The sequence below is a fragment of the Quercus lobata genome, chromosome 8 (assembly GCF_001633185.2).
Source record: "Quercus lobata isolate SW786 chromosome 8, ValleyOak3.0 Primary Assembly, whole genome shotgun sequence".
Lineage (NCBI taxonomy): Eukaryota > Viridiplantae > Streptophyta > Magnoliopsida > Fagales > Fagaceae > Quercus > Quercus lobata.
This window is the reverse complement of record NC_044911.1, coordinates 37,191,647-37,203,873: the sequence shown is the minus strand read 5'-3', so window position 1 is coordinate 37,203,873 and position 12,227 is coordinate 37,191,647.

Sequence of the window (12,227 nt, the reverse complement as noted above, 5' to 3'; positions counted from 1 at the left end):
GTTAGAGACTTTACCAGTTGAATTAACTGACACCCACTATAAACACGAGTTCATAAGTTCAATTATAAGTGGGAAAAGTCTAACAATGGTACTTCATTTTAATGAATTATTGGTGAATACCCAATGAAAAATAAATTGAAAGATTGTCTCTGATTTATGGAGTCCAATACTCAAATGTTTCATAATAATTTTATAATACTCATCAAGAATTATGTAAATTAGTTGTAACTGGCCTCTGCGTTGTGTGTTGCATGGTTTTTTTTTTTGTTTTTTTATTATAAATTTATAATACTCATCAAGAATTATGTAAATTAGTTGTAGCTCGTGTGTTGCATAGTTTTTCTTTTAAATTATCTATATTGTTGCTGTTGTTACCAAAAAAAAAAAAAAATCTTGTTATCTAAAAATATCAAGTAGAAATAAATAACTAAAATAAATTCTGATAAAGAAAGCAAAATGATCGTTTCTGCTTTCAACAATTACAAAATTAATAAGTAGAAATTAACAGTGGAATATTTGCACACAGAAATCTCTCTATTTATTAACATTATTATATAATTCTTGAAAGATTATTATATAAATTTTTGGATAAGACCTTTCAATCGGTTAAAATTCAAATCTAGTCTTTTAAAAGAACTTTTGAAAAAAATTTGTAGTGTCTCATAAAAAATAATGACATTACAAATAGATTATGCACATTTTATAAAAACCAGTTGAAATTCATTATTTTTTGAAAATAATACATAGCAATTCTTTAGTGGTTTTTGTTGGGCTTTGTGGAGTCTAGTTTCGTTTGATTCGATTTGATGACCCGACCCGAATAATGTTGCATGGTTTTTTATGAGAGATTTACTGAGACTTAGTCCATGGAGCGGAGGCTTGGGTTGATAGGCTCAAGCCGTGGGTTGCCGTGTCTTTTAGAGAGAGAAAAAAACTGTAGCCGCACTTTGTACTTTTTCCTTGATAATAATGAAATCCCTGCAACTCCGTGGACGTAGGCAAATTGCCGAACCACGTAAATACTGTCTTGTGCGTGTGATTGTTTTTTTTTGGCGTGTGTTTTCTCTATTTTTTGTTTCTCACAGGTTGGGAATTCGGGTTAATTCCCTACAACTGGTATCAGAGCCAGGTTTAGGTTTGAGTGGGAGCAATGGCAAAGGAAACAGGAAAGGCGTCTGGAATAGAAAAGTTTGATGGCATAGACTTTGCGTATTGGAGGATGCAGATTGAAGATTACCTCTATGGGAGGAAATTGCATCTGCCTCTTTTAGGGACAAAACCTAAGACTATGAAGGCTGAGGAATGGGCGCTTCTTGACAGACAGGTTCTGGGAGTTATTTGGTTAACTCTGTCTAGGTCTGTTACACACAATATTGTAAAGGACAAGACCACAGCAGATCTGATGAAGGCTTTGTCCGGTATGTATGAAAAGCCATCCGCAAACAACAAGGTGCATCTAATGAAGAAACTGTTCAATTTGAAGATGGCAGAAAATGCATCAGTAGCACAATATCTGAACGAATTTGACACTATCACAAATCAATTGTCGTCTGTAGAAATTGATTTTGATAATGAGATTCGTGCTTTGATCGTCTTGGCTTCTTTGCCAAACAGTTGGGAGGCAATGAGGATGGCAGTAAGCAATTTTACAGGAAAGAAAAAGCTCAAGTACAATGATATACGAGATTTAATTCTGGCTGAGGAGATTCGCAGAAGAGATGCAGGTGAAACCTTAGGATCTAGTTCTACCCTAAACCTTGAAACAAGAGGCAGAGGTAATGACAGAAATTCAAACCGGGATAGATCAAAATTCAGAAATTCTAATCGGAACAAAAGCAAATCTAGATCAAGCTAATAAGTACAATGCTAGAACTATGGGAAAACAGGTCACTTTAGGAGGCAATGCAAAAGTCTTAAGAAGAAGAATGAAGATAATTCTGCTAATGCTGTAACAGAAGAGGTATATGATGCATTACTTCTTACAATAGACAATCCACTAGATGATCGGGTTTTGGATTCAGGAACTTCGTTTCATACCACTCCACACCAAGAAATCATACAGAATTATGTTGCAGGTGATTTTGGTAAGATGTATTTGGCTGATGGTTCAGCCTTGGATGTTGTGGGTATGGGAGACATCCGAATATTGTTGCCCAATGGATCTGTTTGGTTATTGGAGAAGGAATCTGATTTCTGTTGGACAACTTGATGATGAAGGACATGCAATACTATTTATTGGTGGTACTTGGAAAGTTACAAAGGGAGTTAAGGTATTGGCTCGTGGAAAGAAGACTAGCACTCTATATATGACCTCAAGTTCAAGAGATACAATTGCAGTTGCTGATGTAAGTACTAATACAAGCCTATGACACCGCAGATTTGATCACATGAGTGAGAAAGGGATGAAAATGCTACTGTCAAAAGGAAAACTACCAGAATTGAAGTCCATTGATTTTGACATATGTGAAATTTGCATCTTAGTAAAGTAGAAAAAGGTGGGCTTCTTGAAAATTGGCAGGTTACCAAAGGCTGAAAAATTAGAATTAATACATACTGATTTGTGGGGGCCTTCTTTGATTGCATTCCTTGGAGGTTTAAGGTACTACATCACTTTCATTGATGACTCAAGCAAAAAGGTATGTGTTTATTTTCTGAAAAATAAATTTGATGTATTTGAAACTTTTAAGAAGTGGAAGGCCATGGTTGAGACAGAAACAAGTTTGAAAGTAAAATGCTTGAGGTCAGATAATGGAGGAGAGTACATAGATGGATGGTTCAGTGAGTATTGTGCTGCACAGGGAATTAGGATGGAGAAGACCATTCCTGGGACACCACAGCAGAATAGTGTGGCTGAGCGCATGAACAGAACTCTCAATAAGCGTGCTAGGAGTATGAGGTTGTATGTTGGACTACCAAAAACTTTCTGGGCTGATGCTGTTAGCACTACAGTTTACCTGATAAATCGAGGACCATCAGTTCCCATGGAGTTTAGACTTCCTAAGGAGGTTTGGAGCGGTAAAGAGGTAAAGTTTTCATATTTAAAAGTTTTTGGTTGTGTTTCTTATATTCATATTGATTCTGATGCTCGTAGTAAACTTGATGTAAAATCTAAAATATGTTTTTTCATTGGCTATGGTGATGAGAAATTTGGCTATAGGTTTTGGGATGAACAAAACAGGAAAATCATCAGAAGTAGAAATGTGATATTTAATGAATAGGTTATGTACAAGGACAGATCAACTATAGTGTCAATGTTATAGAGATAGATCAAAATAAATCTGAGTTTATCAACTTAGATGAATTGACTAAAAGTACTGTCCAGAAAATGGTGAAGAAGATAAGGAGAATGTAAATTCACAGGTAGATCTAAGTACACCTGTAGCTGAAGTTCGCAGATCTTCTAGGAACATTAGACTTCCATAGCGTTATTCACCTGTTTTAATTATCTCCTATTGATTGATGGTGGTGAGCTAAAGTATTATGATGAAGCCTTGTAAGATGAGAATTCAAGTAAGTGGGAGTTAGCCATGAAGGATGAGATGGATTCCTTGTTGGGGAATTAGATATGGGAACTGATTGAATTGCCAGTAGGAAAGAAGGTTTTACACAACAAATGGGTGTACAGAATAAAGAATAAGTATGATGGTAGTAAACGTTACAAGACTAGATTAGTTGTTAAAGGGTTCCCGCATAAGGAGGGCATTGACTACACAAAGATATTTTCTCCAGTTGTGAAGATGTCAACAATCAGACTGATACTGGAAATGGTGGCTGTAGAAAACTTACATCTTGAACAGTTAGATGTGAAAACAGTATTCCTTCATGGTGACTTAGAGGAAGACCTTTACATGATTCAGCCAGAAATGTTCATTGTTCAGGAACAAGAGAATCTAGTCTGCAAATTGAGAAAGAGCTTGTATGGCCTAAAACAAGCACCTAAACAGTTGTACAAGAAATTTGACAGTTTTATGCATAGAATTGGGTTCAAGAGATGTGAAACTGATCGTTGTTGCTATGTTAAGGTTTTTGACAATTCTTACATCATATTATTGTTGTATGTGGATGATATGCTTATTGTAAGGTCTAGCATTGAGAAGATTAATAATCTAAAGAAGCAGTTGTCCAAATAGTTTGCAATAAAGGATTTGGGAGTTGCAAAACAAATCCTTGGTATGAGAATCATTAGAGACAAGACTAATGGTACATTGAAGTTTTCATAGTCAGAGTATGTGAAGAAAGTTTTCAGCAGATTCAACATGAGTGAAGCTAAACCAGTGAGCACACCCTTGGGTAGTCATTTCAAACTAAGTAAAGAATAGTCACCGAAAACAGAAGAAGAAAGGGACCATATAAGCAAGGTGCCCTATGCCTCAGCTATTGGCAGCTTGATGTATGCTATGGTGTGTACAAGGCCATACATTGCACATGCAGTGGGAGTTATGAGCAGATTCATGAGTAGGCCTGAAAAGCAGCACTGGGAGGCAGTCAGGTGGATTTTGAGATATCTGAAGGGTTCATCAGATATATGTCTTTACTTCACAGGTGCAAGTTTGAAATTGCAGGGTTATGTAGATGTTGATTTTGCTGGTGATATTGATAGTAGAAAGAGTACCACTGGGTTTGTTTTTACTCTGGGTGGTACAGCTATATCATGGACTTTAAATCTACAAAAGATTGTTACTTTGTCTACTACAGAAGCTGAGTATGTTGCTTCAACTGAAACTGGAAATGAGATGATTTGGCTACATGGTTTCTTAGATGAATTCGGTAAGAAGTAGGAGATGAGCATTTTATACAGTGATAGTTAGAGTGCAATCTTTCTTGCCAAAAATTAGGCTTTTCATTCAAAGTCGAAACATATATAGACAAAATACCACTTTATCTGTTACCTTATTGAAGATAAGTTGGTAATACTTGAGAAGATTTGTGAATCTAAGAACCCGGCAGACATGTTGACTAAGGGTGTCACCATTAAGAAGCTAAAGTTGTGTGTAGCTTCAGTTGGTCTTCTAACTTAAGGATAGGAGGATGAGTTGCAGGGATGAGGGATTGTGTTTTGGAGGATTGCAGTTGATGTTGGTGATTGAACTAGTCTCAAAGTGGGAGATTTGTTGGGTTTTGTGGAGCCTAGTTTCGTTTGATTCGATTTGACGACCCGACCCAACCCGAATAATGTTGTGTGGTTTTTATAGGAGATTTACTAAGGCTTAGTCCATGAAGCGAATGCTTAGGCCGATAGGCCCAAGCCATGGGTTGCAGGGATTGTGTTTTGGAGGATTGCAGTTGATGTTGGTGATTGAACTAGTCTTAAAGTGGGAGATTTGTTGGGCTTTGTGGAGCCTAGTTTCGTTTGATTCGATTTGACGACCCGACCTAACCCGAATAATATTGTGTGGTTTTTATGAGAGATTTACTAAGGCTTAGTCCGTGAAGCGAAGGCTTAGGCCGATAGGCCCAAGCCGTGGGTTGCAGTGTTTTTTAGAGGGAGAAAAAAAACTATAGCTGCACTTTGTACTTTTTCCCTGATAATAGTGAAATCTCTGCAACTCTATGGACGTTGGACGTAGGCAAATTGCCGAACCACGTAAATACTGTCTTGTGCGTGTGATTGTTTTTCTTTTGGCGTGTGTTTTCTCTATTTTTTTATTTCTCACAGGTTGGGAATTCGGGGTTAATTCCCTATAGTTTTAAGTAATACAATTTTATTAAGGTATGTAACTAAAGAAAATTTATTATCAACATTAAAATAAAATACCTATTTAGTATGAATAATAAAATATTGTCAAAAGAACTTTAGATTTTGTCAACCAAGTTTGAACATTGAACTTTTTGGATTACATGCAATATGCATTTTTTTTTGAATTATAATTTTATTAAGTACTCAAATATTTTTCTTCAATTTATTGTTATTTTTTCCTTACTTTTCAGTATTCAATTTGCTGATATTTGAGAAAAAAAGAGTGTAAAGTCACATGAGACATTAATTGAAAGAAAATCAAATTTTTTGAGAGATTGATTAAATGATAGTATCCTAAACAGAGATGGGCACTTCTAAGATTTTACTATCAAAGAACAAATTTTTCTAAGGGGATAGTAACTATTTTTCAGCTCAAGGGGAAAGAAAGGTGTTGTAAATTTTCATTCTTCTTCTCTATTGATTCTAAAAGACTAAAACCCTTCAAATACATGAATATCTCTTTAAAAATAAATGGCAGCCTTACACTTGTCTAACATGCACCCAAGTTAATAACATACAAGAAAATCATAAAAAGGAAATAAGTTTAAAATACATATATAGAAAACAGCCTTTCATTAGTCATTATGCAAGAAAATGACCAAAAAGAAGATTAGTTTAAAATGTGTAGAAAATTACAACATGCAGAGGAAACCACAAGTATTAAATATTAAGAAATATCAGGCATGACAATTCTATGATAGTTGGGGTAGCATTCATTAACATAAAATGCTCATATAACAAAAATGATGTACAAGCAAGCTAGTGAATTATAAGTAAAATATTCAAAATATATCATAACAGTACCAGTTGTACTGGGCATTAAAACGATACCAGTGCTCCTTTGAAACGCACCAGATTTTTGGCTTTATCCCTGCTTAAGGTTAGGGGAAAGATGTCACTGGATTTAATGTTTTTGCCTATAAATATTGATTTATGCAGAGTAAGAACTTATTCCATACTTAAAAAATTTCTTACACTCATCAATATGGCTATTCTTAAGACTTTCCTGAAGGTTTTTATTTCTTTTTTACTCATGTTCCATGTAGTTGCAGATCATGGTTGGGACCCAGTTGCCCCCTGCTGTCATTTCCGTAAGATTTGTTGTGGTGAGAAGCCCCTGAAGAAGGTCATCAAGCCATAAGCTGTGACCCTCGCCCTCCAACTCGAAACCATATAATGTGTAGCGCTCTTTATATTTATATATTAAGTTTACTAGTGGCTTGGATGAAAATAAGAGTTTCATATTGTTGGTGGGTGGATTTGCTTGAATATATATGAATGGGTGTGTTTCATATTCTACTTTATCTTTTCTCTTATCCTCTTCTTCCTCATCCTTCTTTTTTCTTCTTTTGTTCACACCCAGTAACGTTTCTAGCCTTTTAGTGTACTTTCAAAGTCACACCTAAGGTGGTATAATGAGATCATACCCTTGTTACTGTATGAGGGAGTACATTGCTTTCCTAAATAGTCAAATAAATTATGATTTTCACATATTGTTGTTTGATTCCACAAATTCAAGTTCCACAGTGCTTATAATTAATATGTTTAAAAGATTTTTGATTGGTACTTCTAAAATTTACAATCAGGGATAGTAACTATTTTTCATAACAATGGATAGTGAATGCGGCTATGAAATTTTCTTCTTCTTCTTCTTCTTCTCTATTCATTCTATAGTCTAGACTCCTTGCCTCCAAATACATGAATATCTCTTTAAACATAAATGGTAACTTTACACTTGTCTAACATGCACCCAAGTTGTTAACATGCAAGAAAATGATAAAAAAAAGAAAAAAAAGAAACAAGTTTTAAAAACATTAAAAAAAAATTTACACTTGTCAACATGCAAGAAAATTACCAAAAAGAAGATAAGTTTAAAAGGCATTAAAAATTACAACATGCAAATAAACCACAAGAAGTATCAAATATTAAAGAAATCTTAGGCTTTGGTGGGAAGAATTTGAAATTAAACATGACAATTCCTTAACAAAATTGGGGTACGTATAGTACTGGACGTACCGACCATAAAAACTGTACCTGTACTCATTTGGAACGAACTAGATAAAATGTTGGGATGTATATTTGGTAATAACCATGGGGCGTTTCAGCCGATAAAATAAAAAAATTATATTAAAAATATGTTTAAAAAATAATATAAAACATGTTATTTGAGATAATACATTGGGTTAATGTACTTAAGTTAGTATTTCGGCTTATGAAACATGTGAACTATACACACACATAACGATAACACTAGTATTAACGATTCTGAAATATTTATTTCTCCTAGCAAACCAAAATGACCTCTGATATGGTATTACGCTACCTTGATTATAAGCTAGCACTACAAAAAAATCATCCTATCCTAGCGTTTTTACAAACCACCGTAATAGATAAGCCTGTACCAACGCTTTTTGAAAATGCTGGTACAGGAAATCCTATTACGGCGGCTCAAAACTGACGCTTTACAAAGCACTACAATAGGAGGCCTATAGCGGTGTTTTTCAAAAACGCTGGTATAAGAAGCCCAAATGTGCTAGGATAGGGTTACTGATTTCCCTTAGGGGGAAAGACCTATCTTGACGCTTTTAAAAGCCCTGGAATAGGGTCAACCTATTCCAGTGCTTCAAAAAGCGCTGGGATAGGTCTTTCTCCGTAAGGGAATGGAGGGACCTGTCCCAACACTTTCAAAAATGCTGGAATAGGTGGAAGCTGAAACCACTAAAATTTTTTGTAATTTTGTTTAGTAAGTCAATGTAGTTAAGTTTTGTTATAAGTGATTTGCAAGTTATTGTATGGTATTTTTTGTTTTATTTTATTAGGTTAGGTACTTTAAACTTTTGTTTTAATGGTAGACAATTGCAAACAATGTGTTTTGTTGTTGTAGCTTTACTGTTGCTGATGTGTGAATTATCAAAACAATGAGTGTAGTTCTTTGTTTTTATGGATCATATTGTTTGAGTTTTGTGTTTTGGTTTATTATCATTTACTTCTATTGTAATTTTCTGTTACGCTTTGTGATTACTTAAGTAAAGCTATTACTAATCAAAATGTCATTACTCTATAAATAAGCTTGTTCATGAAGACTAGGAATCATCTTACATAGGAATACAAAAAATTTAAGGAGGGACATAGATTACTATATATACTATATAGACACACATATAACCATAAACAAATAGATTTTCTTTTTACTTTAATTCCAACAAAAAAAATGAACTTAAAATTGTATGGGAATATCATGCAATTAAAGAAAGTCATAACTATAGCTAAGGATTATAGTAGTACCCAACAAAATTTTCCTTCTATGTAGGGAGTCCCGATATCATGACATCAAATACGACTACCAATAGTTTCAAGGATAATTTTCAGTCGTATATCAAAACTAAAACAAGTCTATACCGTGGTTTACTTGTTACATGGTTTTGGACAGGAATTGACCTAATTTACGTTATTTAAGTTATCATAGTAGTGAGTGATAGTCAGTTTGCTTTTGTAGGAGTGACAGCTTGTTTGAAGTTTGCCTTCTTCTTTCCGTGGGCAAACACTAGGATTGCTAAAGGGTGAGTAAGATCTGCTTCTTAATTCCCTTAAATTGTAAAATAATATGTCTACATTACTGCTATGGTGGGTTGTTGTTTTGGAGCAAGCGGGTGGCTTGCATGGAGAGAAAAGATGGTGTATTTTATATTGGGAGTGTTGTTTGTTTTGTAAATGTTGACATATTGTTGTTCAATTTGTTGTTAATTTCTCATATTTTGTCTAAGTAAATACATATAGTATGTATTCTATTAGGAGTGTTGTTTGTTTTGTGACTTACATTTTTGAAACTCAATGTGCAATGGTGAAATCGTAGTGTAGGTGTGCCTCATAACATTCTAGACACTTGGGATGTATTATTTTGTGTATAACATTCTAGACATTTGGGATGTAATTATTGATAAGGTGTAATTAAATATATATAGTTTATTGGTTTGATATGGTGTTGTATTTGCTATTGAAAAATATGAATTATGGTTCATTACAGTTGCTATAAAATAGGTATTGGAAAATATGTATTGTAGGTATATTACAGGTGCTAAAAAAAAATTAATTAATTTTTTTTTTTTAAAAATGACCTATCCTGGCGCTTTAAAAACCGCTGGAATAGGGTTTGGCATATGGTATGGGCGTATGCCCTATACCATCACTTTTGAAAGCGCTAGTATAGGCCTTTTAAATTTTATTCATTCAAGACCTATACCAATACTTTTGAGAGCGCTGAAATAGGTACTGCCTATGCTAGCACTTTTGAAAGTGCTGGTATAGGCCTTTTAAATTTTATTCATTCAAGACCCATACCAGCGTTTTTGAGAGCGCTGGAATAGGTACTGCCTATGTCAGCACTTTCAAAAGCACTGGTATAGGCCTTGAATGAATATAATTTAAAAGGCCTATACCAGCGCTTTCAAAAGCGCTAGTATAGGGCGTGTGCCTTTCTCGACACTTTTGAAAAGCCCTGGTAAGGTCCGACGACCCTATACTGACTATCACTGCACGGCGGTTTGAAGCGCCTGGAAAAAAAAATGCTGGAATAGGAATTTTGACCCTATCCCAGCGCTTTCTGGGACTATCCTAGTGGTTTTGAAAACGTTGGGATAGGCCTTTTTTTTGTAGTGTAGCAAGTTAGATTTTACTTCAATAATTACATCACTCAATTATATCACATTCATTTTCGGCCAATTAAGATTATATAAATTGTGTTTTCCAAAATGCAAAAACATCGCATGGGTTTAAGTCAATTGCAAAAACATTCCTTGAAGTTTCAATTCTTCCTTATATTTCTTTGAGATTTCTATATTCACCAAATTGCTCCTTGTGACTAACTTCTCTCACATGATGATATTAAGAAGGCCAAAACTCTTATTTGCACCACTAAGAAGACAAATAGGTAACTCAGAACCGACCTAATCCCATTAGGTGGCAGAACAACAGACCCGTCGCCAACCGATACTACCTACAGTTTGGATCGAGTCGAATTTGCCATGAGTTAAGTCGGTTTCGCTCAAAATCAAGAGAATGACGGTAGATGAATCAACCTCCACCAAATCTAGATTGAGATCGCACAATCTCCACTAGATTTAGGCAAAGAACTCGAGATCTTCATTGGATCTAAGCAGAGATCTCACAATCTCCACTAGATAGGGACTGATCTAAGAGAGGAAAAGAGAGAGAGAGGGGGAGAGAAATTGAACTACTCTACCATTTTCTTCGGTTGGGTTGACTCCAACAGGTTGAGAGAAGTGAAACTAAGACTTGAACTGACGAGTGTCGGGTTTCATTGGATAGAATTGTCATCGACTGCAATGGTGCTTAGGTCAGTCGGCCTTTAGTTCAAGTGGCCACGAGTCAAGTAGGTCTGGTAGGTCCTGGACACCCCTAATTGCAGGTTGCTAGTTTCATAGATTTCCCATCTAAGATTTAGTCTTAGAGAGGTGAATAGATGCATTGACGCTTTAACGAAGGCTAGTGCCTTCTAAGATGTTGATTTTGTCTACTATAGTTCTCTTCCATCATCTTTCGTGGTGGAGGTCTCCGGTAATAAACTATGTCACCATGCGGGAATGCATCTTAATGGGCTTCGTCCTAAATCATTGGGGATTACTTAACCTTTTTGCCTAATTCTTTTCTTATAATAAAAAAGAAATGTATAAATAGATTTTTTTTTTTTTTTTTTTTGGTGAACAGACCTATATTGTGATCTTAACTCTTATTAAAGAATTATATAGGTCAAGATTAAGATCAAAAGACACATGGTAAAATGCAATTATTTATTTATTTTTTTATTTATGAAAAGACAAATAACTTTATTAAGATGAAGATAAATTCAGTACATATTGAGCCAAAGTCGACTCACTGATAATTGGATCCTCTTCTACCCAAGTTACATAACTACTGTCAAGGGCGAAAAAGTTTTCCCTCCAACAAATGTGATTGTAGTTGGGTGTAGGCCAAATCGAAACTCGACAGTGGGCTTGAAGCATGGCTCAAAGGCTATCGGTGAAACTTTTGAGAGATTTGCCTTTTTTATGCTTTGGCCTAGGTTAGGCCTGGAAAGGATTATGGGAAGGCCCAAAGCATTTCCTACAGCAAACACGTTTGTACAAATAGAAAAGCCCACTACAATAGAGAAACATCTCAACAATAAAAAATTCTAGCAGTGAAATGTTCCAGCAGTAAAATATTCCAGCCATAGTTAGTAAAATACGGTACGCATATATTACGGTAAACATACGAACGGCCAGAACGGGTACAATTTGGTATCTTTTAATAAAAGTATGTTTCAAAAATTTGGCAAAAAAATACGTAAACAAATAAATAACGGTACGTGTGTAGTACGGGTACTGAACGTTTATTATTTTAAAAGTTCGTGTAAAAATATAGAAGCATTTAGCATATAAATACAGTATATATATACTCACTTAGAGCATTCGCATCAATTAGAGCAAAATTT